Consider the following 26,559-nt stretch of genomic DNA (forward strand, 5'->3'; position numbering starts at 1 on the left):
TTCCTGACCTATTTACAATCCAACTGAACTTCTGTACTTAAGGATGCTTTCCTTTGCATGCAGCCATGATGTTGTGCAAGTGGATTTTACTAAATAGCATTCAGGCAGCATTTTCAGGCTTTTATGTTTTTTATCTTTAAGGCAGCCTTCTCCAAGCCAGCAGCTTTCGAATATATGGGGATTACATGTTGGCTAAGAATTCTAAACCCAATATATCTTAAGGTGGTCCTGTTTTAAGAGCTGGACAAATAAGAATGTACAAGCTGGTCAGCTTCCAATGTCATTCAAGAATACATTTCTTATGAAATGAATATAGTATTCTTATGAGATGAACACAGGAAGTGGGGACATCGGCATAGTATACAATATGGATAAAGTAAGACTTACATGTTGTATAACTGAATGGCAAAATAAATGGGAAATCATTCTGTACACATGTAAAAATATTATTAGAAATTTATGCCAAAAGATGTGAACAGAGGAATAGAAAATGCAGAGGGAATAGTTTTTCATGGCTTTTAGCAGGAGGCCATAATTTTTGATAGGATCTGATAGATCCCCAGACTCCTTTATTAGATAGGCTACTGGGTAATCTATGAAAGGACCACAAAAAAGACTGTTGATTTAATTGCAGATAGCAGAGAAAGGCAACCCATTTTTCTACAAAAAAGAAAACTGGAAACTTGCCGATTTGACCAACATGGCTTTCTAAAGATCCAGAAATCTCTGCAGCAGAACATTTATTTGAGGCTCTCCCTTCTTTTTACTGTGTCCCAATGCAATTTCTCCACTAAATTCAGTAAACTAATAAATAGGAGTTTGGGAAAAGTCCTAGACTCTATTATACTGTTACTGTCCTGCATGCCAAGAATAGATCCATGTATGACCATTCCAGTATACAGTCATACTTTGGATAGACTTTCAAGGAATGGATTACTTGCCCTTTACTATCCTTTTTAAATATATATATTATGTATGCATTTATTTAGAATGATTTTTATAGCCATCCAATGCATGTAATTGCAAGTAGTGTGGGGGTGGGAGTACATAATATGCCCCCATTACAATAAAAATGTATAATGTCAACAAACCCAATTCCATAAACCAACGTATCAACACCAGATACTCCATTTCCTAAAAGGTGGGCTCAACTATCATCCTGGCACCACATTTTTAAAGATTCTGATAGTTTTGATTGCTCTAAGGCAAAAGTATTCTTTTGATCCTATCATCAAGTACCTTCTGCCTTCTTTTAAAACTTGAAGCACAGAACATGACAACGTTATAATTTCTGAGCACTTTTTTAAAAATAAAACATTGCAGCAGTGAGGCTGAACTCTGAGAAGGAAAGGATCAGGAATTTTATCTTTAATGTGTTTTTTTCTAGTGATTATTTCTCTTCCTCCCTGTATCCTTCCCTCTACCACCACCCTGCCCCCCCCCACACCCACCCAGATAAGTTTACAATTATTGCTATGGGAAAAAAGATTTACTTGTGAAATAAAGCACTGTGAATGATCTAACTATTGCATTGTATTTATTTTTCTAGAAATCATCTGGATATTAGCTATAAGCATAGTCTACCTGAGCCAAATACTTTCCAAATCTGCTTCTTTTATTTAGTTACCGAGAATTGCAGTCGCAAAATAACAATGAGACTATGAGTTTGCAAAGGTAAAACTAGGAACTCTTTGAAACGTAAAAGATTTCAAACAAGAAGATTCTCACCTCTGGAAATCTGGAAGGTCCTGACCTTGTTAATCTTTCTCAAGATTTTGGAGACCTGGCTGTTCCCCCAGGCATTTGGGCCAGACAGTTAGGCAAACTTGTCAATTGATGTGGTCCTTTTGTGATTGTGCTTTATTGCCTTAACCTCGGGTATCAGGATCATTTGTTGTAGCTGTTCTTTTAATCTTCATACACTGCCCAGAATACAAAATATACAGAATATTAGGCATATATATATCTTAATTAAATAAGTAGATAAATATTTACATAGCTCAAATGTCCAAGTCTATATTGCTTTATGATTTCTGTAACATGGTAACAGTGAGGGCTGGCAAATGCAGCTTGAGAATCTCATGTTTCCTTGGAGTAAGCTGTGCTAACATCTGGTTAGCATGATGTGATAAAGTAGTCTATATCCCAATCATTTATTAGCTGTTTCCTGTAAAACTGGTATTTGCATCAAGCCCCACAATCTATCTATAAGAAATAGGCCATCTTTCTTACTTTTTAGTGATAAAATGATAGAACGGCTGTAAGATAATTCACCAAGGGTGAAAAAGTAAAGGAAATATTTCAAAACATTACTAATGAGAAGCAGATGGAGACTTCAGCGCTAGGCTTATCTAGAAAAAGGGCAGTTTGCATTTTGGGAAAAGGAGGCTCAAACAACTTAGAAAGATCTTACCTTGATGAAGTAACTCATAAAGGATGATAGGAGCTTTACTTATTCAATTTAAAGTTTTTGTACCCTAATTCTTTATTTCTGCTCATTAAACTTGAACTCTGCTATTAGTGAATTGGCACTTTTTTAAAAAAAAAGCACATACTGTAATAGTATGTAGGATTAATCTATATGTCTATTTTTTCTGCTATTACTCTACCCACCTTAAATCAACAGGGAAACAGCTAAATCCAAATGAAATAGTTCTTTGGCTACAACATTTAAGAGATGAAGCCAGATCTGGAACATTATCTACTGAAGCAGCCACTTAAAGATCTAAGGCAGGTTTTAATTAAGAAATGGAGCTTTCGGGCCAACTAGTTTTAATAGAATTGGATGACAACCAGAATTAAAAGACCAATTAACAATCTGTATAACAAAGGTGTAAACATCTTTAGTACACTATTTGCAGAATGGGAATATATCAGAGACGTGTAAAACATACTTTTTCTTCTATCGTGTTTATTATATTCATCCTTGAAAGAGATTGAAATGAATGGCTAAATTATCATCATTTGGGCTTCCCAGCTCTTTCCTCTCCCTGGATTATGAGCAGGCTAATAAATTCTTTCAACCATATTTAATGTACCCAGAGTATCAAACTGACTTAAGCAAGTCTCCAAAACTCCCCATAGCCAACTATCGTCCTGTCTCCAACCTTCGCTTTATGGCGAAGGTTGTTGAGAGTGTGGTCGCGCGACAGTTTCCACAATTCCTGGAGGAAACATCTTATCTAGTTCCGTTCCAGTCGGGTTTCAGGTTTGGGCACAGCACGGAAACGGCATTGGTCGCGTTGGTTGATGATCTCTGGAGGGCTCGGGACAGGGGTTGCTCCTCTGTTCTGGTCCTGTTAGATCTCTCAGCGGCTTTTGATACCATCGACCATGGTATCATGCTGCACCGGCTGGAAGAGTTGGGGATGGGAGGCACCGTATTGCGGTGGTTCTCCTCCTTTCTCTCCAACCGGTCGCAGTTTGTGTTGGGAGGGGGGCAGAGGTCGACCTCGAGGCCTCTCATCTGTGGAGTGCCGCAGGGATCGGTCCTCTCGCCCCTTCTGTTCAACATTTATGTGAAGCCGCTGGGCAAGATCATCCGTGGCTTCAGGGTGAGATACCATCAGTACGCTGATGACACCCAGCTGTACATCTCCACCCCAGGCCACCCCAACGATGCCCTTGTAGTGATGTCTCAGTGCCTGGAGGCTGTGCGGATCTGGATGGGGAGAAACAGGCTCAAGCTCAACCCTTCCAAGACTGAGTGGCTGTGGCTCCCGGCATCCCGATATAGTCAGTTGACTCCATCGCTGACTATCGGGGGCGAGTCTTTGGCCCCCGCAGAGAGGGCTCGCAATCTGGGAGTCCTCCTGGATATGCAGCTGTCCTTGGAGGAACATCTGACGGCTGTAGCCAGGGGGACCTTTTATCAGGTTCACCTGATTTGCCAGTTGCGGCCCTTTCTTGATCAGGATTCCCTGTGCACAGTCACTCACGCCCTCGTCACCTCTCGCCTTGACTACTGCAATGCTCTCTACATGGGGCTCCCCTTGAGGGGCACCCGGAGGCTCCAGCTGGTCCAGAACGCAGCAACGCGGTTAGTGATGGGAACAGCATGGCGCTCCCATGTAACACCGCTCCTGCGCGAGCTGCACTGGCTCCCGGTGGTCTTCTGGGTGAGCTTCAAGGTGTTAATTATCACCTTTAAAGCGCTCCATGGCATAGGGCCTAGCTATCTTTGAGACCACCTGCTGCTACCGACGACCTCCCAGCGACCCGTGCGCTCCCACAGAGAGGGCCTCCTCAGGGTGCCATCAGCCAAACAATGTAGGCTGGTGACCCCCAGGGGGAGAGCCTTCTCTGTGGGGGCACCTACCCTCTGGAATCAGTTGCCCCCAGAGATAAGGAGAATCCAAGACCTCAGTGCCTTCCGCCGTGCCCTTAAAACCCACTTTTTCCAGCAAGCCGGGCTGGCTTAGGAAGAATTTTTTTTAATTTTTTAAATGTTTAATTGGTTTGTGGTTTTTTAAATTTTTGGGCCAAATTATATATATTTTAATTGTTTTTAATATTTGTATTTCATGTTTTTAATTCTGGCTATGCACCGCCCTGAGTCCTCAGGGAGAAGGATGGTATATAAATTGATAAATAAATAAATAAATAAATAAATAAATAAATAAATAAATAAATAAATAAATAAATATTAAAAAGCTAACATATATAATTACACCAACTGCATTGCTTACACAGCTAGAAGCTTCTAAAGAGCCCTTATTTTCGCTACCCTTCCTTTCCTTCCCCTGCCTTACAATGCAGGAAGATTTCCTTACTGAACATCTATGCCCTGAAATGTCATAGCAAGTTAAACCTGTCAAGTATGTTCCTCTTCTCCTGCTTCCTTTTCATCTTCTATCCACTAGGCTGTCAGGCAGGACAGACTTATTCTGCATTTCCCTACTACTTAACCATACCCTCATAAGACATAACACTGCAAAGTTCTCTACAGCAGAATGCAGACTTTGCATTCTGTAACCACTGAATGGTCAGTGGTAGTGACTACTAAGTTAATCAGCCATGACACATCCCTGATGTTAGATTGTTGTCTCTAATATCCAGTGTTCAGTTATATAGCAATGCTTACTTTTTAATTTATTTTTTATTATAACTTTTTAGAAAGAACAGTATATTTATCTTATAGTCACTCAAATGTTAACTCAGGTTTTAATTTAAGTTATCCAATAGCTTTTCACAAGTTTTACATTTATGCAATCCTGTAGCTTTTATCTTACATCTTGACACTATATAGTCACTTTCTGCACAAGTTGTACACATACCTTTATGTTATGATTGTTAATTCCACAATGTTTTTAGTTTATGCTGTGCGCAGGCCAAAATAAAAATATTGGATTCTGCTGATTATAACATATTCACTTCCAGATTGTATGACAAAATATCTGGCTAACAATAACAGTGCTCTGAGGACATTGTTTTTCATACGCAAAGAAGCATCAGCAAATAGTTGTGCCCATGCACATCAATATGATCCCCTGGTGGAGGTGAAGGCTAACATGTCTTTTTCCAACTCCAGGGCCTCCAGAAAAAGGTGTAGTGAATTAAAGAACCATCTTTTAAAATGTCTTCAGTACTCTGAAATGATACTAGCCAAGGTAAAGGAGGAATTATAACAATAATAATTCATTAAACGTGTATGCTGCGTGATTCAACACTCTGGACAGATCCAACTAATCAAACAATAGTGAATGATAGGCTTATTCACAAAGCCACTAGCACTGTGCATATTGCAAAATTATTTGGAAGATATGCTTTGGAAAATAGGAGTGCAATACTCTGCTATTCATTGAAACTACTTTTTTCCCCCCAGGCATCGATCCAATAATGAGGAAAAAAAGTTGTGACAGCTTCAAAACTCAGATCAACTTCAATGAATTGATCTGTTAAATCAGCCTCATCTTCAGTATGCCCAGAAATCTGAATACCTTTCAAAGCATGCAGAACTCTAAAAGGCATCTTTTAGAAGTGTGCAAAGCACCTGCCCTTAAACCATGCAAATGTTCATCCATGCATGCACACTCTAGGAATAAGGTGAGCATGAATCAACCATCGTTTGCCCCCTTCCTCATGCCCCTCTTACAGAATAGGCATGCGGGGGAAGGCATTTCCACAATTTTTAGTTGCCTTTACTTCAGACATTCATTGATAATTCCTGCAAGGTGGGCCCAGCAACATTTAGTCCTTCTTAAAGTCTCATACTTGTAAAATAAGTGTAAAAGATAAAATGTGTAACAGAAAATGTTTCTTAAAAGAAGAGAAATACTTACTTAGCTAGTGTCTGCCAAATCTATATCTCTTTCACTTGACTTAAGATAAATTATAGAACCTGATCCCTGGATCTTTCAGCAATAATTTAATACTCTCCATTTAATATTAGCTTATTATAAAGAGTAGTAATTTCTGCAGGAGTTATAACAATCAGGTGAAACAACCTGCCAGGCTAACACATCAACTGAGCCATACATGGATGCTGATCCCGTGAAACGAACACCTGGATTAGTGTACACCTTTTTCCTTCTAACTTCTCACTCAGTTTTGGCAGCCTGTACATATGGAGGGTTACCATAGCAACTAGCTCCTGTAAGCCCTTTGGGATACAAATAAAACAAATGGCTTGAAAGATATTATCACCATTCACCCTAACTATGAGAAGATAATCCTTTATTTTAAGGGTTTGCTTTAACAGTGCTTAACAATCTTATTATACAGTGGGAATTGTAAAGCCTAACTTGATTTAAAGTTTGTTAACTGAAACCAAAAATAAATATGAAATACCACTAAGTATAACCATTGTTGATGGAAAGACAGTTATTAATGTTATTCACTTTAATAATTTATTGTGACTTGAAATGGAACTGAAGACTTCTACAAATAATTTAAAAAATAACCATCCTTAAGTATAGGATTTTTGTTACCGATTTCATTTTAAGAAACAATCTGTTAAAAGGTATGTAAGAATAATGATATATTTTTCTTCTATATTATGATATTTTCTTAAAGTTTTTCACCAATGTTATTTAAGCTACACTGAATTGAAAACCAGAGTTAAGAGAATACCATGAAAGTGTTCCTACACTTATTTTTACACATTTACATTTTGCATAGATATTTCTCTAAAATTTGGACTTCCGGATAATAAACCGTTTGAAACCGTTTGAAAGTAATTGATATTCGGGTGTGATGTCTCGTTTTTTCTGTACAAAATATGTAACTGTATTTATTTAAAATTAATATTGCCATCCTTGCTTATGATAAAAAGAAAGAATTTCAGAATTATATATATCATGAATTCCATCTAACTTTACTTAAAATTTCATGAAGACAACAAAAAAGTGAGAAACGTTTGCAAATAAGTTTAAAGAGAACCAGGTAACTGAAAGAGGATTGAAATTCTATAATGAGGTCTTACATACATTTTGTCTAAAATAAGACCACCAAATGCAGTAAGGATTACTCCCTAGTAAATATGTGAAGGATTAATCCATGGTTTCCTTTAAAAAAGAACTCTAATTGCATGGAAGCTCAACACATACCCTATGTTGGGAAATGCTGTGGAGAGGAAATTTTGCCAGTAATGAACACATTTATCTTCTCCTTCTCTTAAAAAGTAAAGACAGAGGTCTATCTTTATATAGCTGTGCCTCCAACGTGGAAATTTTATTCCCAGCATCTTCTGGAAATGCTCATCATACAAATATATGTGCCAGATAAGGCAACTAAGTTTGGCTTTCTTTCAGCCTGGCTAATTTGAAGGGGTTAAACAGACATTTAGCATTCTGTCCTTCATAATTATCTTGATCTCTGCATCTAAGCTGGGTGCTCATTATGGTACCTTGTTATTTTCAGATAGTCCTTAATAGGCTATTAAACTTCTTCAATGACTTTGAACCGATCAAGTATCAGTTGGCAACCTGAGGCTCAGGGGGGTTGTGTGAGAGTGAAGCACTGCTGTCCACATGTGCCAAAAAATAGCAATTTTGTCTGCCATTTTGAAATGAGCCACACATAAAAATATAAAATACATGTAAGATATTACTGGTGAAAAAGAGTCCCCTTTTCCCCCAAAATTGGGGGGGGAGAGAAAAATGTTCATCCTTTCTATACACATAGAAACAATTCTTTACATTATATCCCGATTCTCCCCAAAATTAAAACTCACTCAAAGGTTTTCCACCTATGCCCTAAAAAGAAGAAACATCTTTCCTTACAGAACATAAAAGCAATTAACATGACTACCAGCACTATCAACACTTCTAGACTATGGAAGAGAGATAAGTATCAGCTTGGTTCATTAAGCTGTTCTAACTATATTAGTATTATAGTTAAAAATATCAGCCATACTAAATGTTCTGATCATCAGCCTATTCACATCGCATCAGGTATTATTAGCCAGCTATGCTCTTCGGGAATTTTCATCAGCCAAACAAAAAAGTCACTGTGTAGTATAATCTGACTTTTGGAATTGAAATATATAGATAGCAGTCAGGGAAAATTTCAATCTGCCTCAACATTTGATCTTTGATCTCAAGGTTACAATACTTAACAGGGCCATTTTCAAAGGGCAATTGGAATTCATTCCAGCATGCAGTTGTATTTGTCAGGATTTCAACAAAGATTATAGGTTACAATTTAATACCAAAAAAACATAAGTCTTCTATTTCAGCTATTAATTATTATGTGTTTGGTGCTTTACTGCCAATTCCCATTATCTATAGTGTTCCTGTGTTCATGTTAATGTGTGCTGTTCTTCCTTGTATTTCAGCCCATGAAGATATACAAATATTCTCATTTTCAAGCCATTGTGTTCATGTAATGAAGGAAGATTTTCACTCTTCACTCATATTTATACCTTAATATATCTATTTAATATATTCTATATATTTATTTATTTGTTTGTTTGTTTGTTTGTTTGTTTATTACTTAAATTTTTATACCGCCCTTCTCCCGAAGGATTCAGGGTGGAGTACAGCCACAATAAAACACACATATCCATAAAATTTAAAAACAGTTTAAAAACATATTAAATAATTTGGCCCCAATATTATTTAAAAAGAACTAAAACAGCCATTAAAATTCATGTTTAAGCCAGCCCACCTCGTTGAAACAATAATGTCTTGAGGGCATGGCGAAAGGTGCGTAGGTCAGGGGGCAATTCATTCCAGAGGGCAGGTGCCCCCACAGAGAAGGCTCTCCCCCTGTGGGTCGCCAGTCAACATTGTTTCACCGAGGAGTCTGAGGAGTCCCTCTCTGTGGGAGCGTATTGGCCGGTGGGAGGCTATTGGTGGCAGAAGGCAATCTCATAAGTACCCAGGTCCTAAGCCATGGAGCGATTTAAAGATGGTAACCAGCACCTTGAATCGTACCCGGAAGACCACCGGGAGCCAGTGCAGCTCGCACAGGAGAGGTGTTATATGGGTGCACCGTATCGCTCCCATAATCACCCGCCCGGCCGCATTCTGGACCAGTTGGAGCCTCCGAGTACTCTTCAAGGGGAGCCCCATGTAGAGAGCATTACAGTAGTCCAGATGGGAAATGATGAGGGCATGAGTGACCGTGCGCAAGGAGTCCTGTCCAGAAAGGGACGCAACTGGTGAATCAGGCAAACCTGATAAAAAGCCTCCCTGGCCACAGCCGTCACATGATCTTCTAGAGACAGCCATGCATCCAGGAGGACACCCAAGTTGCGAGCCCCCTCTGAGGGGGCCAAGATCTCACCCCCAATAGTCAGCAATGGAATCAGCTGGCTATAACGGGATGCCGGAAACCACAGCCACTAGGTCTTGGAGGGGTTGAGTCTGAGCTTGTTTCTCCCCATCCAGATCCGCACGGCCTCCAGGCACCGGGACATCACGTCAAGGGCATCATTGGGGTGGTCCGGGGTGGAGATGTACAGCTGCATATCATCAGCGTACTGATGGAACTTCACCCCAAAACCACAGATGATCTCACCCAGCAGCTTCACATAAATGTTGAACAGGAGGGGCGAGAGTATATTAAAGTATATCACCTTACTATATCTTTACCTGCACCATCAGTAACAACAAAAGAACCTCAGTATCTATTGAATTAAAACAATGAACATACAACCATATCTTAGAATACTGCTAATCTGAAACTGGTCCACATCACTTCCTCACTGTTATTTTAGTTACCTAAACAAATGAATTAGCCATTACTCAAATCAGGCTGGGAAAACATTTAATACTCCCTTTCTGCCGATTTAAAAAATGACTAACAATTTTAATTTTCATACACGTGGCATCAATCACCTCAAAGAAAAGAACATTTTTCTGATTACTTTGTATTTTAACTTTAAATATTTTGGGGGTATTTTTTTAACATTGTTAATTGCTTACTTGGGTTATCCAACTTGAGTTAACAAAATTAATACTAGGATAGGTCTTAGGATGTGGTATGCATATGTGTTAGAAAAAATCTTAGAACTTAGTTATCACTGAGTTTTTGTTATAGATGAACCTTTGCACTGAAAAAGGGAAGTTAAGACTATCATTAACAAAAAACATGCACTAATTCTTAGATTCATATTAATTTAACCAGATTATTCAGCGAAACAAAAATATAACCTGTATTCCATCATATCTTAAATGCAAAGTATAACTTGATGATGTTTGTCCATTGTGTTCAAAGAGGACCTTGACATCTAACAGGTTGTGGGCTGTCCACGATGTGTCCGAATGTGGCTGGTAAGGCCTATACGGTCACGAAATGTTTTGCTAGATGTCGGGCAGACATGTGTGGGCACCATTATTGCAGCATTTGCAGCTCTGGCTTTGCAGAATGTTTTCTTCTCTTGTGCTATGGTTGTTCTTCTGTCCTCAGATATCTGGCAGTCTTGGTGGATCAGCGTGCACTATGTCAATCGATCAAAGTATAACCTACCACTGAAAAAAAAAATAAAGACATAATATAAATCCAATTCTACCATTAACCATAAAACCACGTTCTAATAATTAAATTATGTAATGAATTTTAACAATACTCCCTATGAAATGAAACCTGTTCCAAATCTGTAACCTTAAGATATATTATAGAATAAGGCAAACTCTAGGAAAAATATCAATGGAAATATAAATTTATTATTACCACAGTCCATAAAATCATAATATAATGTTTCTCTTGACATTAATTTTAATCAGAGTCTTCAGTAAAATAAAACTCTAATCCATCTTTTCCTATCTTCAAAGCAAATTCTATTGTAAAATTTAAAGCAGAACAAAATATCAACCATAACCTAGATCTGCTACTAATACTAGCCGTAAAATAATACTCTAAATTGTGCCATTAATTTAACAACAGAACCCAACTGAAAATATATCCAATTTCTAACATCACTACAGGTAGTCCTCAACTTACAACAGTTCACTTAGTGACTGTTTGAAGTTACAGCAGCACTGAAAAAAAGGGACTTATGACAGTTTTTCACACTTATGACCATTGACAACTGATTTGTATTTATAATGGTTGCAGTGTCCAGGGGTCACGATTCCCTTTTGTGACCTTCTAACAAGCAAAGTCAGTGGGGAAGCCAGGTTCATTTAACAACCATGTTACTAACTTAACAACTGCAGTGATTCACTCAACAGCTATGGCAAGAAAGGTTGTAAAATGAGGCAAAACTCACTTAATGAATTTCTTACTTAGTAACATAAATTTTGGGCTCCACTGTGGTCATAAGTTAAGGACTACATGTATATGTTCAAAACATATTACAGGTTAAGAATAACACAGAAAAATACAAATTTATTTATTTATTTTGCCATGTTTATGTAGTGTATATTCGAGATCAAGGGTGAAATCCAGCCGGTTCTAACAGGTTCTGAAGAACCAGTAGCGAAAATTTTGACTAGTTCGGAGAACTGGCAAATACCACCTCTGGCTGGCCCCAGAGTTGGGAGGGAATGGGGATTTTGCAATATCCTTCCCCCAGGAGTAGAAGGAATGGAGATTTTGCAGTATCCTTCCACTGGAGTGGGGTGGGAATGGAGATTTTGCAATATCCTTCCCCTGCCGTGCCCACCAAGTCACATCCACAGAACCGATAGGAAAAAATTTGGATTTCACCCCTGTTTGAGATGGTGACCCTTTGAGAGCTGTATGCAAGGAAATTTCATTTTAATGTATGCCAATTAGTGTACATTCAAAGTTACAATATATACAAGTTATTCTAAATCTAAGACTAAAATCAACTGAATTAAATCTAAGCCTATCAATAATAATAAAATGACACATTTAACTTTGCCTGACATTGATTTTAACAAAAAAGACATTAATTGATTAATTAAACCATACAATTAATTCCAGTTTATCTTCAATGAATATTATATGAATATTTAACACTGGAAAAAATAACAACATGAAACATAAATTGAACTCTACCACTTCCCTGAAGTTTAGCCTAAATAATTTTAACCAGAGTCTTGAGTGATACGGAACCCTGTCCCTAATTTCATTGTACTACCAATGCAAAATATAGTGCAAGTTTTAGTTCAATGCCAACTGTTAACAGAAGTCTAAGACTGCCAGTAATCCATTTGCACCATAATCTTGACATGCATTTTAACCATTTAATCTTCAATGCAATGGGACCTTAACCCAAGCTTGATCCTATCTCCAATGGAAATTTTATACAACTTAGCTTAAAACAAAATACCAACTCTGAATTAAATGCAAAGGTACAAATGCTTATATCATCCTATGATATTTATTCTTAAATTATTTTTTTTCAAAAATTAAAATAAATAATTTTATTTTTTTATTTAAAAAGTCTCAAATAAAATGAAATCCAAACTATGAATTTACTAAATGAATTTATTAAAAGAATGTTCTAATGAAAAACTTACCCCAGACCAAAATATGAACAAAAAAATAAATATAAGGTTGTCACTAACCACAAATTGCTCCAAAACATTTATTCTCTTTTCAATTTCTATGAACATTTTGAATGAAATGATGTTTTGCTATTGATCCTAATAATTATTTTAACCAGATCTAACCCTGGCTTCATATCACCTCCAATTCAATTATAATGTGAAATTTACCATAGTGTAAAATGCCACTCAAAAATATAACACTGCTATTCATATAATAGCACCCAATAAAACTGATTCTAGCTTTGATTTTACCAGAGTTTTCAGAGAAGAGGAATCCTATTTCTAATGCACATTGTAAAATTACAACTAAACACACCAACCAAAATATAAATCAAATACTTCCACATCTAAGAATACATCTAACAGTAACATTTCACACTCATCTTCATCTTTACATTAATTTTAACCAGTCTGCAATCATACAAAATCTTAACCCTAAATTCATCCTATTTCCAATGAAATTATACTGTCAAAATTGTATAAACGAGGACACAATCTGAAATGTAAATGTAAGAATACAACTAACCATAAAACCTCACCCTTAAAATCCATTTGACCAGTCTTCAAAGAAAAGGGTAAGTAACTTGCTTGGGAAGATATTTTATTCTGGTGTACTTTTTATGCTATAATTTGCATTGGAAAGAAGATTAAGGTAGGTTATCACTGGGTTTCACTGAAGAGTACATTAAAATCAATTTCAGGATAAGTATTAGAGTGCAATTTTATGTTTAATCATACTTTTAAATTTATGTTTCAGTTGATGTTATAACTTTCATTTTACGCTATAATTTTGATTGGATTTAGGATTGAGTTAGTGTGATAGTGCCAAGGAGATGACCTTGGGGAAAATATTAAAAAGTCAGGATAAAAATAAAAATAGCAAAACTATGCCTTGAAAATAGAAAGTATTAAGAGAGCATTAGAACTAGCTCCTCCCTAACTTTGTTGGATGTAAGAGGGAAGGAAGTGAAAACATAATTTCATCTACAAGTTTCTGTTAACATAGTATAGTTCTACTCCTCTTCACAGACTGTTTCATAAATTTATCTCTCTCAAAAGATGGACAGGGTTCTTCTTATGGCTATGTTCCAATTGATATTTTGTTCTATAAATTTTATACTATAAATTAGAATGTAGGGAGCATAATGTTAGGATAAGGTTAATTTCACTGAAGGCAACGCCAAGATTAGTACTAAGGAAGGCTTTTATGGTTAGAGGTAGTTTTTAATATATATTCTGTTAATATTTGGTTTGGGCATATGTTTTAGGTTCTAATTTTCAGTAGAAAGGTTCAAGTTAGGATGATGGTTCCATTCCATTGAAAATTCTAGTTCATATCAATGTTAAAGTTCAGGACATAATTTTATGGTTGATGGTATTTTTAGAGGTGCACTTTGGTTGATATTCTCATGCTTGGTTTTCTCATGCTTTTTCATTGGAGATGAGTGAAGTTAGGGTTAGGGTTTGGGGTCACAAATGTAAATTCATGAAAAATCAATATTTAAGACATAATTTTATTGCTCATGGTGCACTTACATATACATTTTAGTTGTGAAAAATGTATGCCAAAATAAAATATGTGTAAGTGTCTCATTTTGTTGTAGTGAATATTTATGTCAAGATCATGAATATTATTGCATAGTGCAGTGTTACAATTGCTCTTTTTTCTATGTAAGTTTTACACTATAATACAAAGTGTATGGGATGCCAGGGTGGGATAGCACTTCTGGCAGAAGAACATGTGACATCCTTTCTGGATGGTTTACACATCTTTGGTACCTACCTGGCACCAGTTGTAATCTGTGGCTCTCCATAGCTGTTTGCATGCAACAGCAGCCACATCCTACAACAGCTTCAAAAACCATCTAATTCAAATGAGGGTAGTTTATGAGCCTTAAACCCTTGGAAATAAAGAGAACAGCCTATCCCACCAATTGATGCCAGACTCCATATTGATCAGAGGCAATACAGTGAGTCCAAAGTAGCCCAGTTCTTTATTTGCTTACACCTAATAGACAAAATATCTCTAGATTAAAACTATAACCTTTCTAAACTAATAGATATACCTGGGAGATTCTAAGGAGTGGCAACCTTGAATCTTTTTCTTCCTGTCCCTTCCAGTTCAGAACTCCAGAGTGACTTGCTTTGAGACCCTCTCTGGAATGAACTACCTCCTCCCTGGGAAGTCACCATGCTATTGTTGACATTTCCAACCACCACCCCTGCAACTCTTAGCCCAGCTGCATATTCCATCACAACAATTGAGACAATTGGAAGATTCAATGGTCATCGAATCCATCTCTGCAAGAATAATGGAACATGAACACAGCAGGACAAAGTGCAGTTATCCTGGTCATCTACTGCACCTAGTCCCATCTCCAAGTGTCTTGATTCTGTTTGACATTGGACTTAAATCTGCTAAATCATCTGGTCACTCATTGGGAGCTTGGCTTGTTGCTAGAGTCATAGTATGACTTCCCCAAAGGTTGTGGGACTATTGACATGATTTTTTTCATGTGCTTTCAGAAGAATTTTCAGGAGCAGATTTTTAATTGTAAATTCTATATAGTCTTTGTTGACTTTACCAATGTTTTTAGTACTGTCAGCCAACAAGACCTGGAGGAGGATCATCTCAAAGTTTAGCTGTTCTGCCAAAATCATTCAGATGATATGCCAGTTCCATAATGGCATAATAATCATAGTGCTGGATCGCAGATATTTCTCTAAGGCATTCCCAATCACAAACAGTGTTAAACAGGGGTCTGTGCTTGCACCCACACTGTTCAGCATGATGTTTATTGCCATGGTGAATGATGCCTTTCAGGACTGCAATAGAAGCTATTAAATCTGAGATGACTTCAGGCTATTACTAAAGTGAAGAAGACTTCCTCTTTATTGATGACTCTGCCCAGAATGCTGGTTCAGAGTCAGAAATACCAGCCAGCATAGATATATTCTCTATGGCTTGTCACAACTTTGGACTCACCATCAATTTTCAAAAGATCAAGGTCATGCATCAGCCTTTTCCTTCTGCACAGTATACAAAACACATAATCACAGGCAAAAGGTAGAAAAGCAGTGGACTAATTCAATTACTTTGGCAACACTCTCTCCCAAGTAGCAACCATTGATACAGAAGTCAACTGCAGAATAGTGGAGACAAGTTTGCTTTTGGTAGACTGAGGTCCACTGTGTGAAAATGTCAATGAATTAGTGCAGCATCAGAATTGAAGGTCAACAGAGCCATAATACTCACTACCTTTCTGTATGCTTATGAAACATGAACTGTGTAATGAATAGAATGCATAACAGTTTAACCATTTCCACATGACTTATCTCCACAGAATATTAAGCATGATGTCTAAATAAAGTACCAATCATTGAAGTTCCCTCTAGAGCAAGTCTACATCAATCCACATTCTGCTAATAAGAGCCCAGATCTATTCATCGGGTTACATCATCCATATGCCAGATGAGCACATACCCAAGCAGCTCCTTTTTGAGGAACTCTATGCTGGAAAATGACTGTATGGAAGGCAGAAGAAATATTTCAAAGATACATTAAACATATCCCTAATGTTGCTTAACATAGACACGACATAGGAAGGGTGTCAGAGTCAGGTGCGAAAGCATGGATGAGGAAGGTGTGACAAGTGTGTGCAAGGGTCCATGAGTGGTGCAGGAGATAAGCAAGGCTCAGAGTAGGTGCATAAGAGTATGTGAGTGGGTGGTATAGAATACATAGTTCTATGGGGGAGGGTGCATAGTTTGGGAAGACTTACCCCAGCAATTTGCAATCTTTCCTGTTAGCTTCCCCATTCACTTTTTGCATGTTTAATGTACTGATTGTATTAGGTTTTATTTATTTGGTTTTTGGTAATCTTATATTTATTTTATATTTCAGATTCCTTATTTTAATTATGATAATATTTTATTCACATAAATTAGGGTAAGGATTCAGATACGTTAAGATTGCTGGTTGCCAAGTGTCCAGATAATGTCCATGTGACCATGGGGTGCTGGGTGGCTGTTCTGTCCCCATCACACACGCACACACACCAACAGATGTTCAAGAGTTAAAGACCAAACCAGCCGGCAAAATCCTTTTCATTATGATAACGGAACTTGGCAACAACCTAGTGGCTGCCTGCCAAGAGTTTATTACTTACGAAGAGGAGAGATAACTTCTCCCCACTTCTGGTACATCAAAAGAAACAGCTCAATAATTACAGAGTCAATCAAGTCCAGAGATAATCCAGCAAAGTCTTTAGCAAAAGTCCGGCAACGTATAATGGCGTGGAAGCTTTCAGCTTTCTTCGTCACAAGGTTTGACTGGTCACCACGCTCCCTTTTATACCTTGTGGGGTGTGGTCCAGTGACTCAGCCTAATCTCGGGCACGCCTTTTCTTCTGTTGCACGCACTTATCTCTGTGACGCTGGCGTGGATCCAGCCAAGACTCATTACCCTCATTACTGTCCATCTGTGGCTGCGTGGACATGCTTGGCCCTGGCCCTATCTCTTGCCCTTCGGCGGACACCGAAGGCATTGCCAGAGAGGAGGGTCCTGGAGAGGGAGGCCTTGCCAACTCCTCTCCTTCACTCTCGGAGTCCTCTCCTGCTGATGACACAGGCTCAGGTAACAGAGCCACAACAGTGGCCAAATTCTAAGCACCAGTCGTGATCACCTTTGCTTCAGTACCATTGTAACTTTGATCGATCAAAGTTTGAACAAATGGTCATAAGACAAGGGCTCCTGTAGGTGGTGGTTAGTGGCAGTCTTCATGTGTTAACTTTACATATGCACTTGACTTTTAGAAAGCTTTGGGAGTTTTAGGATTGGGGTTTATTAAAATTTAAATTTAGAATTAGTGTGAGGCATTTTTATGATTCTGGTCTTGACATTAAAATGAAATTTGGATTGGAATTTCATTTAACTTAACTTCTTTTTCAATTGGATTTTCTTGCAGATGTTAGAATTGTAGTTAATATTTGTCCTGGGATATAATTAGGGCTAGGGTTCATATACTGAAGTGCACAGGGAAGACAAATTCTCACCCATGATGAATGAATAATGTTGCCAAGCTGCCATGCTATCTCTGCTCCTTCATTCTAACTTTTTCCTTGCCACATTCCAGTTGTGCTTCTTGCTATACTTTGTTGTCTCCTCTTAATCTCAAATGAGCAACCATTTCATTGTACAATGGCTTTCTCCAAGTATGAATATTGTCAAGCAATTTAGATGACCAGATATTGTGTCACAGAGCACTGTAGAAAATCAAGCTTATAATGGCTTTGCCACCCCAACGCCTTTGGGGTGTGATGATATTGCTAAGTAATTGATAATATAGATGTTACTAGTGCCTGCCTAGGACATCCCATCCCATGATGCATTTCTCTCTAAGGGAGTCTTCAACATCGTATCTTTATCATTCTTTATCATTCTTCAGTTAAAGTATTGAGATGCCTAAGCTAAATGCTAGTAGCTACATACATACAGTTAAAATCTCAGGTGTTTTCCCGTGTCATTATAAGTTTGTTAGTTAAAATGTTTAAAATCCTGGCTAAGATCACAGCTCAGAATTCTCTAAGTTCCCAAACAAAAACCTTTTTAAGGTTAAAATTAACCTTAAATTAAATTAAAAATTAACCTTTTTATATATATATAAATTTTCTTTAACAGAGGAAGCATGTGGACTGACAGCTGTGGCTTCATATAATTTAAGTGTCATAATCACTAACTTCCTAGATAAATGCTGTATAACATTATGATAATTTTCTTTTAAGATATGGTAACCAACCATATGAAAATTATCCCAATATGTATATTCCAAGCACTATCAAAGTGTAGCCAAATAAAGTAAAATTGTTTCTTTTAATATTAAAATAGTATATACCAGATTTTCACACAATTGTCTTGTATGATTCACAAATTTTGCAATGTACACTCTTTCAAATTGGAACTGGTTCCAACTCATTCTTCATTAGTAAAGGTATGTTACCCTGAGGTTCTAACTGTGAAAAAGGTACTGGTAAAGGCTAAGATGGTAAAATACAACTTACCATTTTATCCTTTTAAACTGATTTGGAACTTTGAATGTTTGTCTGATTATTGTAATTATTGCTATTTCAATGTTTTGTTGTTTTGTAGTCATTGCAGAGAAAATTAACAAGGTAGTTCAGCTAAAGAAAATAACTGCAGCTTATCCTAAATTAAAATCAGATTAAAGTTCCACCAAAACTTTAATCTAATGAAAGTAATCTTGAAAACTCCCAATAAACAGCAGGCGAGGAGCAGATAGTAGTGATTTCATAGATATGCAAATACACTAAAATCACCCCTAGTAAAGAAATTTAAAATAAGGAAAGCTATTAGGCTTTTCAAACCCTTTGCTTGGAAAGAATTTACAATATGTACAAACCACATCACTTCAAATCAGTAAGAGAAGCAGATGCCTTTTCCAAATTAATGCACCTGCTTTGGAAGCTGCTTCTACTTTTCCCTTTATCATTATTTCTGTCTAGCCACTCAATTTCATTTCCTTAGGAAAGGAAGCGAATTTTTTGAGATGTAAATCAACAGTACATGTTATAATTTACATACATGATAAAATGTGAAAATAATGATGCATATTGGATGCATCATTATTTCCCTCCATTCATGAGTCTGTCATCATCTCATATTAAACTAAATTAAAATTATTTTGCATATTTTGCATATAGTTCATATTACTTTTGGACATGTAAATATTAAAATGAAACATTTTTGTCTAAATAGTTTTGCCATTTTTCTTCTATTGGAAGAAATATCCATCAGGGTTCAGTTCCAAGTGGGGAAAAAAACACTGGATTCATGTAAGTTGCTTGGAAAGAAGGTTTATTGCTGAACAGAATCACATGGCTTGAGTTCCTGAGCAGAAAAGGGCAGAGATGCTGAGAGTGCCTTGGTTTTATGCCCTCTATTGGGCTTTGAATTTGAGCTTGTATTCTGATTGGTTGTTAGACTCCCATGGGGTCATGCAGGGGTAACTTTGTAGGCTGTCTGTGTCCCAGACTTGGTTGAGCCTTGCTGGGTGATGATGTAATGAAGGGGCTTTGGTCAATTCATATTATGGTCTGCTTGAAGGAAGTAGATCTTTGTTATATAGAATAGACTGGCCCAGGCCTTAATGGTCAATTGACAAAGGTGGGGAGGCTGAGTTTCTGCCTCCCTTTTAGGGGAAATATTCTGTCCTTTTAATATTTCCTAAAATATATCATTTTCCTAGGAGAGGGGTGGGTGCTAACTTCCTACATTTCAAAACACAATTTTGAACATAATGCATAATTCTACTTGAATCTCTGTGGACATTCCAATGAAAATGCAAAATATTGGGGAAATGTTTCCCTTTCTCACAATGCTAGTTGCTAAAAGAGACAATGTCACCTGATGTCATCCTGTAAAGATTCCTTACCACCATCAGCTAATGAGAAAGCATGCGTTTAGAATAGCCTACCTATACATTCCAAAATGGGAGATATCTCAAAATGTTAAGCATCAAATATCTAACAAGAGTATTGTAACACTAGCAATGTAACTAAAACTGAAATATTTTGTACACATAATGTGAAGGGCCTGGTGGCTCAGCAGACTGATAGCATTGTGATTAACACCAGCTGTCTGCAATTACTGTAAGTTCGAATCTCACCAGGCTCAAGGTTGACTCAGCCTTCCATCCTTTCTAAGGTAGGTAAATTCAGGACCCAGTTTGTGGGGGCAATAAGCTGACTTTGTATAAATATACAAAAGTATGAAGGCTATTGCTTAACACATTGTAAGCCGCCTTGAGTCTCCGGAGAAGGGCAGCATATAAATCAAATAAAAAAAAAAAAGGCATGCGCCACTGGAGAAGGATCTGTTAGATGAAAAAAGTGAAAGCAACAGGAAAAGAGGCAAACAGAAAACAAAATGGCTGCACTCTTTCACTGATTAGACAGACATAAATTAAAATGTATTAATAAAGAAATTACTTTGAATCTGATCATTGGATTCCTTTCACAATTTGATATTAAAGTAAAAGAACTTCTCCAAACATGTATTTTCAGAGATGTGCAATTAAAAATATAATATAAAAATATAATTAATTGTAATACAATTAAATAGTTTTGCCTGCTTTTTGGAAAGAGGTTCCCCTAGAGATTCACATTCTATACAGCTTTTTTAATGCCTTCAAGTCAGTCCTGACTCCTGGCTAGTGCTCAGAAAAATCCTTGGAGTTTTCTTAGCAAGATTTTTTCTGAAAGTGGTTTGCCATTGCCTTCTTCCTAGTTATGAGAGAAAGTGATTGTCCCAAAGTCAACTATTTGGCTTTATGCCTATGGTGGGACTACACAATCAATTGTTCAGTTTCTAGACTGGTGCCTCACCCACTAATCAAACGCAACTCTAAGCGATATTAGATCTTTTTAATACTGGGATGGGAGTTTATCAAACAATACAGGTTTGTAGGCCGTTCTGGGAAATCAACAAACATACCAAAAGAAGGTAATAGTAAACAATTTTCATACAGTTGCCAGGAAGTTTGTAAACATAAAGTCATCCAGACCCAAGCCTGACTGAAAGAAAAAATTTACTGTGGTTTTTAAAGCATTTTTAAGAAATGCAGCAATCCTGTTTTACATTCCGGTTATAGGGATTAGTGTGTTGTATTAATTTATTGAAGGTTCAGATCACCGTTAATTAGAAAATCTGTTTATTTTAATCAAAATCAAAACTAGGTAAGTCCAAAGAGCAAATACTTCCCTAGATCAGTAGAAAATCCTCTAGAAACAAGTATTAAATCATTTCTTCATGAGCCTAGCCATGACATTTAGCAAATTCCTTAATATTAAAAAAGTAATTAAATTTCTTATACCTTGCAGTTTAGAAGATTGATTGATTATAATATACATCTTTGAACTTGGTACCACATTGCTTAAATCAGTGATTCTATAACCAATATCTTGGATGTTCTCTAACACCTCCAGTCTTCTTTCATCAGTATGGCTTGACCATGTTGCCTAAAGATTAGGAACTAAGTGTAGGAATTAAGTGTACACAAACACTTAAGCAATTGGGAAACTGATGTAAACCTCTTGTATATGATTATATGTTTACAAAAACTTTACTGTACTTTTAAATTGCATTAAAGAAGATAGTAAAATGCTTCAGTAATTATTCTTGCCATTATTTACTCATGTATTGATTGATTGATTATGTGCCATCATTGTTTTGTACTCCTAGAGACCACATAATAGATTTTCTCCCCGATGATCTATCCCTAATCTATTCTTTAATTCTCCAAATATACTCAATTAACTCTTTGACTCTACATTCAGAAATCTGGATTTTTTTTATTTATTTGCAAGTTAATTCATATACTTTAAATATTAAGATTTCAGTTCAGCTTTCCTAAACAAGTGATAGATTAAATTAAATTTGTTCTTAAAATTACTACACTAAATGTCATTCTTAAAAGCAAATTTCTCTCAATTATGCCAACACTTCCATAAGTAAAACAGGAGATTTTCCTCAAAATGACCCTGCTATTTTCTAAAGTACACCAAATATTCTCAGTTTTCTTAGACTCCTTCACACCATCTTAATCAAAGCTTTGAAAATATTGCTTAAAGTTTAAAAGATAAAATCAAAGAAGTATACACAGCTTCTTTTGTTTTTCACACCAGCCAGAAGCTTTCCATTCACACTTAACAATTAAAATCTAACAGTGACAACAAATTAGAAAGGTTAGCATTACCATTTTTACAACAGTGGGATTCTTACACAATTCTTCTTACACAATTACAACTTGGGCTAGAAACAAAGAATCACATATTCTTACTCTGTGCTTGTTAAAGAAAGAAATGAAACATTGCTACAACAACACTGATTAAACTTAAGGAGATAGAGAAAAATTAAGATACCATCACTGAAATACTTCTTGCCTGGAAACTGACCTTTTCAAAGTTGCTCCAGTAGTATTTTACCAGCTTCTAATTACTGTTCAATATGTTTTTCTCTCCTACGAGTACATGAATGACATAAAAGGAAGCCAGGTCCTATCAGAGCTGATTTAGAGATTCAAATTCTTTCCTGGAGCAATAAAGATGTTTTTTTTTAATGGCAGGATGCCAATCATGGGAACATCTGAGTCAATAGTTAAAGCACTGACTACAGGACAGCAAATGAATCAACGTCACAAAGAGCTTCAAAAAATAAATTCACAGCACTGAAAGCTTTGCCCCAATCTGCAGTTTGTGGGCCTTTGGCTCAGAAATCATGCCACCTAACTGAAGTTTACTTATTAGTGAAAGAGGAAAAAAGTAGTTTTTCTATCCAAATCCAGTCATTTCAAAAACTTCCCCAATCCCCTTTTTCAGACCTAGAAAATTTATTTATTTATTTAGTGTATGGCATGTGTTAGCCAGGGATCACTGAGGTGGCTGGCTGCCTCTGTGAAAGGAATTTTTTCAGGAGGTCTTATCTTTACCCTCGGGCCGCCTGAATGTTGCTAGGCAATCAGGGAAGGCTCCTTTCTTGTCCTTCCATGGTTTATTTTATTCGCTCACAGGAATTGAGCTGCCGAGCTTTCGACCTTAGCAGACCCAGCATCTTACCACGTGAGCTACTGCAGCCCCACCTAGAAAATGTTCATCCTTTTTAAAAATGGCAGTCAGCAACCATCTTCAGGGACACAGATTTCAGTAGAAAAAAGAGCACATTGGGTGGCATAGGGTCAATATGTACACTTTAAAACAAAAAGTTTTTTTTTTAAGGAAAGAAAATATAAAAGTAGATTTTAGGGAGGGGAAAGTTTCAGCTTTCATTTGGTAGTTATTGCGCAGTGTTCATTATCATCTTTTCCAGGTTGCTATTTTTAACTTGATAACTCTGAGTGTACTTGTAATATAGCTTTGAAAATAAAAGTGCTCAGCTAGTGCTAATTGCCTTTGCTTTATGCACATAAAACCTATGTAAGTCTCAGAATTAGATTTCAGACCATCATGATGTTTTCCCATTTAAACCACTTCAAAACACTCATTTATGCACAGGCAAGTTTCAGTGTTGTTAATTTATTAATGGGTCTACTGTCATATATAATAGTGTCATCAGGACCAGAAGCACTTTTGTTCATGCAATAATCAGAGGTTGGGCACTATAAAAACAATCATGTTTTCAGCACTATCATCAGACGTAAAATAAACCTGAAGGGACATATGACTTTTATCATAATTGCTGAGACAGGCTGTTGGAAGGCTCTGGAATATAGTTCTCTATGACAGTTTTCATAAATCAAACATCAACCTTAAGCACTGCCTGAATAAGTAGAAATGAGAGCAAAATTTCCTAAAGTATCTTATTATCTTCAGATGCAATGAAGAACATCATGTGATGCATATAAAAACTAGGTGGAACTTCAGTAACCCTAACAACGACCATTTTGTATTTTTTTTAACCTCCTTCGGCAGGCATCCCTGACTCTTCTTGAGGGAATGCAAACTTGTGTGCTTTCTTCAGCTTTCCAGCAGCAAAGTAACTCCAACTGACCCTGCTTGCTATCCTGTTGTTTTTGGACAAATAACATTGTTAATGTACCTTGTAACTCAGCTTGAGATCAGTCTGCAATGGTTATAAATATAAATCTATAAATATCTATACCTATAAATCCAGAGTTTTATATACATTTTTATAATTATTAATGCCACTTTTGGGTGAAAAGTAGGATATAAATTCAATAAAGAAATTACCTGAAACAGTCCATTTATGTTTCATATATAAATATGAATGAATTCTAGATATAAAGAATGAGGAATTAAATAAAGCCACAGGAAATGCCCAGACAATAGTCTAACTGCTGATCTGTCTTCAACATTTGAACAGTTCAGTCAAAGTTCCTACCTTTAAAGTAATCCTATTAAAAATAACATGTATATAATAAACTGAACCAATTAGGCAGATATTTGTGTTACCAATAAAGGAGAATATTTATAGATCAGGGTTGAAATGAGGGATCCTTGGTGCTCCCTGAGCTTGGTTGTATTTTTGCAAACATTTCATTACCCAAATGATGGGTAACATCATGTTAGCAATGATGATGTTACCTAGTTGGGTAATGAAACATCTGCAAAAAAACAACCAAACTTAGACAGCACCAAGGACTCATCAGATATTTATGTGTACCTGCTATTTTTTTAGTCTAGGAAATCCCAATATGATGCCACTCAAACTTTTGAACTACAGCTTCCAGAGTCCCTTGTTCTTGACAAATCTGTTAACTCTGAGTGTCATAAACAGAACAAAAACAATTTGATGGAAGTCATTAAATTCCCTACTCATAATCTATTCAATGGAAGAATCACAAAGCTCAAGTTAAATGACATACACAACCAAGTTCTGAGCCTTCTGCAATTACTGAGAATATTGTTGTCCTTTCAAGCTGCTGATTTATTCTTGAATCAAGATATCAAATATAATATGAAAGGAAAAATACATATGAACACATTAAACATATCTAAGAATGACTAACTAGAAAATAAAGAAGACAATTCTCAGACTTCTTTTTTTAACAAATAGAGGGCATTGGTTCTTTGCTAAAATCCTTGATTCTTTTAATAGTAAAGAATAATAGCTTATTTCATAGGCCACCTTTTCAGCTCTTTATCTTGCTCCTAGGTTTCTACCATACTTTTCTGCAACCTTTCTTGCTGATCCTCAGATCTAATTATCCATTTCTATAAACTAATATTGAGTTGAAGGAACTCAGCTAAAAAATAAATCTCAGTACTATGGAATATTATCTCCATAAGTGCTATATCTATTTTAAAATGAATGCTTGTTATAGTATTAATTTTTATGTAATAAAACATGGGAAAACAAGAAAAATCTTCCAAAAGATCTTCAAACGCCACCCTCAAATTGGTATACTAAATTATGCCAGTGGGCACATAGTACTTGATTTATAAATTAGAGATGAAAGGACTTTGCTAAATTCAGTACAGGAGATGTGACAACATTAAGATACTGTAGGGATATTTTCTACTTCAAAGAACCCATAATACTAGAAAATGAAGTTAGATCAGCATTGGTCATTATCCAGTTGGATAATGACAGGAATTGATGGAATATCTACAGACATATGGCAAATAACAGAAGAAGAATCAGTAAAGATTCTATCCAGCTATGCCAGCATATCTGGGCAACAATATAGTGCCAGACAGTGTGGAAGAAATCAATCTACATGCCAAAACTAAAGAAAGGAGCAGAATGTGCAAACTACCATACAAAACCTTAATTTCTAACAAAATAACTCTTAGGGTATTCCAACACAGATTAGATCTCTAACTGGAACAGGAGATGCCAAGTATTCAAGACTGCTTTAGAAATGTTGAGGGACAGTTGATGCATGCTGATAATTGAGAAAGGCAAATAAGATCAAAAAGAATATGTTGACATAGAAATAACTTAAATTTTGTTAATATGTTATATTATGTTATGTGTTTTGGAAAATGGGAATTTGAAAATATCTCATTGTCTTTGAGTGACACCTCTGTACAGGTCAGGAAGCTGCAATCCTGATGAAACATGGTAAAACAGACTGGCTCCAGGTCAGCACAGGAATAAAACTTTGCTCCTTTGCTG

At 36.5% G+C, this 26,559-nt stretch overlaps 1 long non-coding RNA gene across 1 annotated transcript in view; it reads right to left on the reverse strand.

The window, feature by feature from the left end:
• Positions 1–1,736: 1,736 nt before the first annotated feature.
• Positions 1,737–26,559, reverse strand: part of LOC117655537 (uncharacterized) — a 62,500-nt gene continuing 37,677 nt past the window's right edge. The window contains exons 2-3 of the long non-coding RNA XR_004588700.2: positions 10,599–10,916; positions 1,737–1,922 (exon numbers count right to left, since the gene is read on the reverse strand). This is a non-coding gene — a long non-coding RNA (uncharacterized LOC117655537). The remainder of the gene's footprint in view (positions 1,923–10,598; positions 10,917–26,559) is intronic.

Source organism: Pantherophis guttatus, chromosome 7, assembly GCF_059756535.1.
Source record: "Pantherophis guttatus breed Tessera chromosome 7, ASM5975653v1, whole genome shotgun sequence".
NCBI classification, from domain to species: domain Eukaryota; kingdom Metazoa; phylum Chordata; class Lepidosauria; order Squamata; family Colubridae; genus Pantherophis; species Pantherophis guttatus.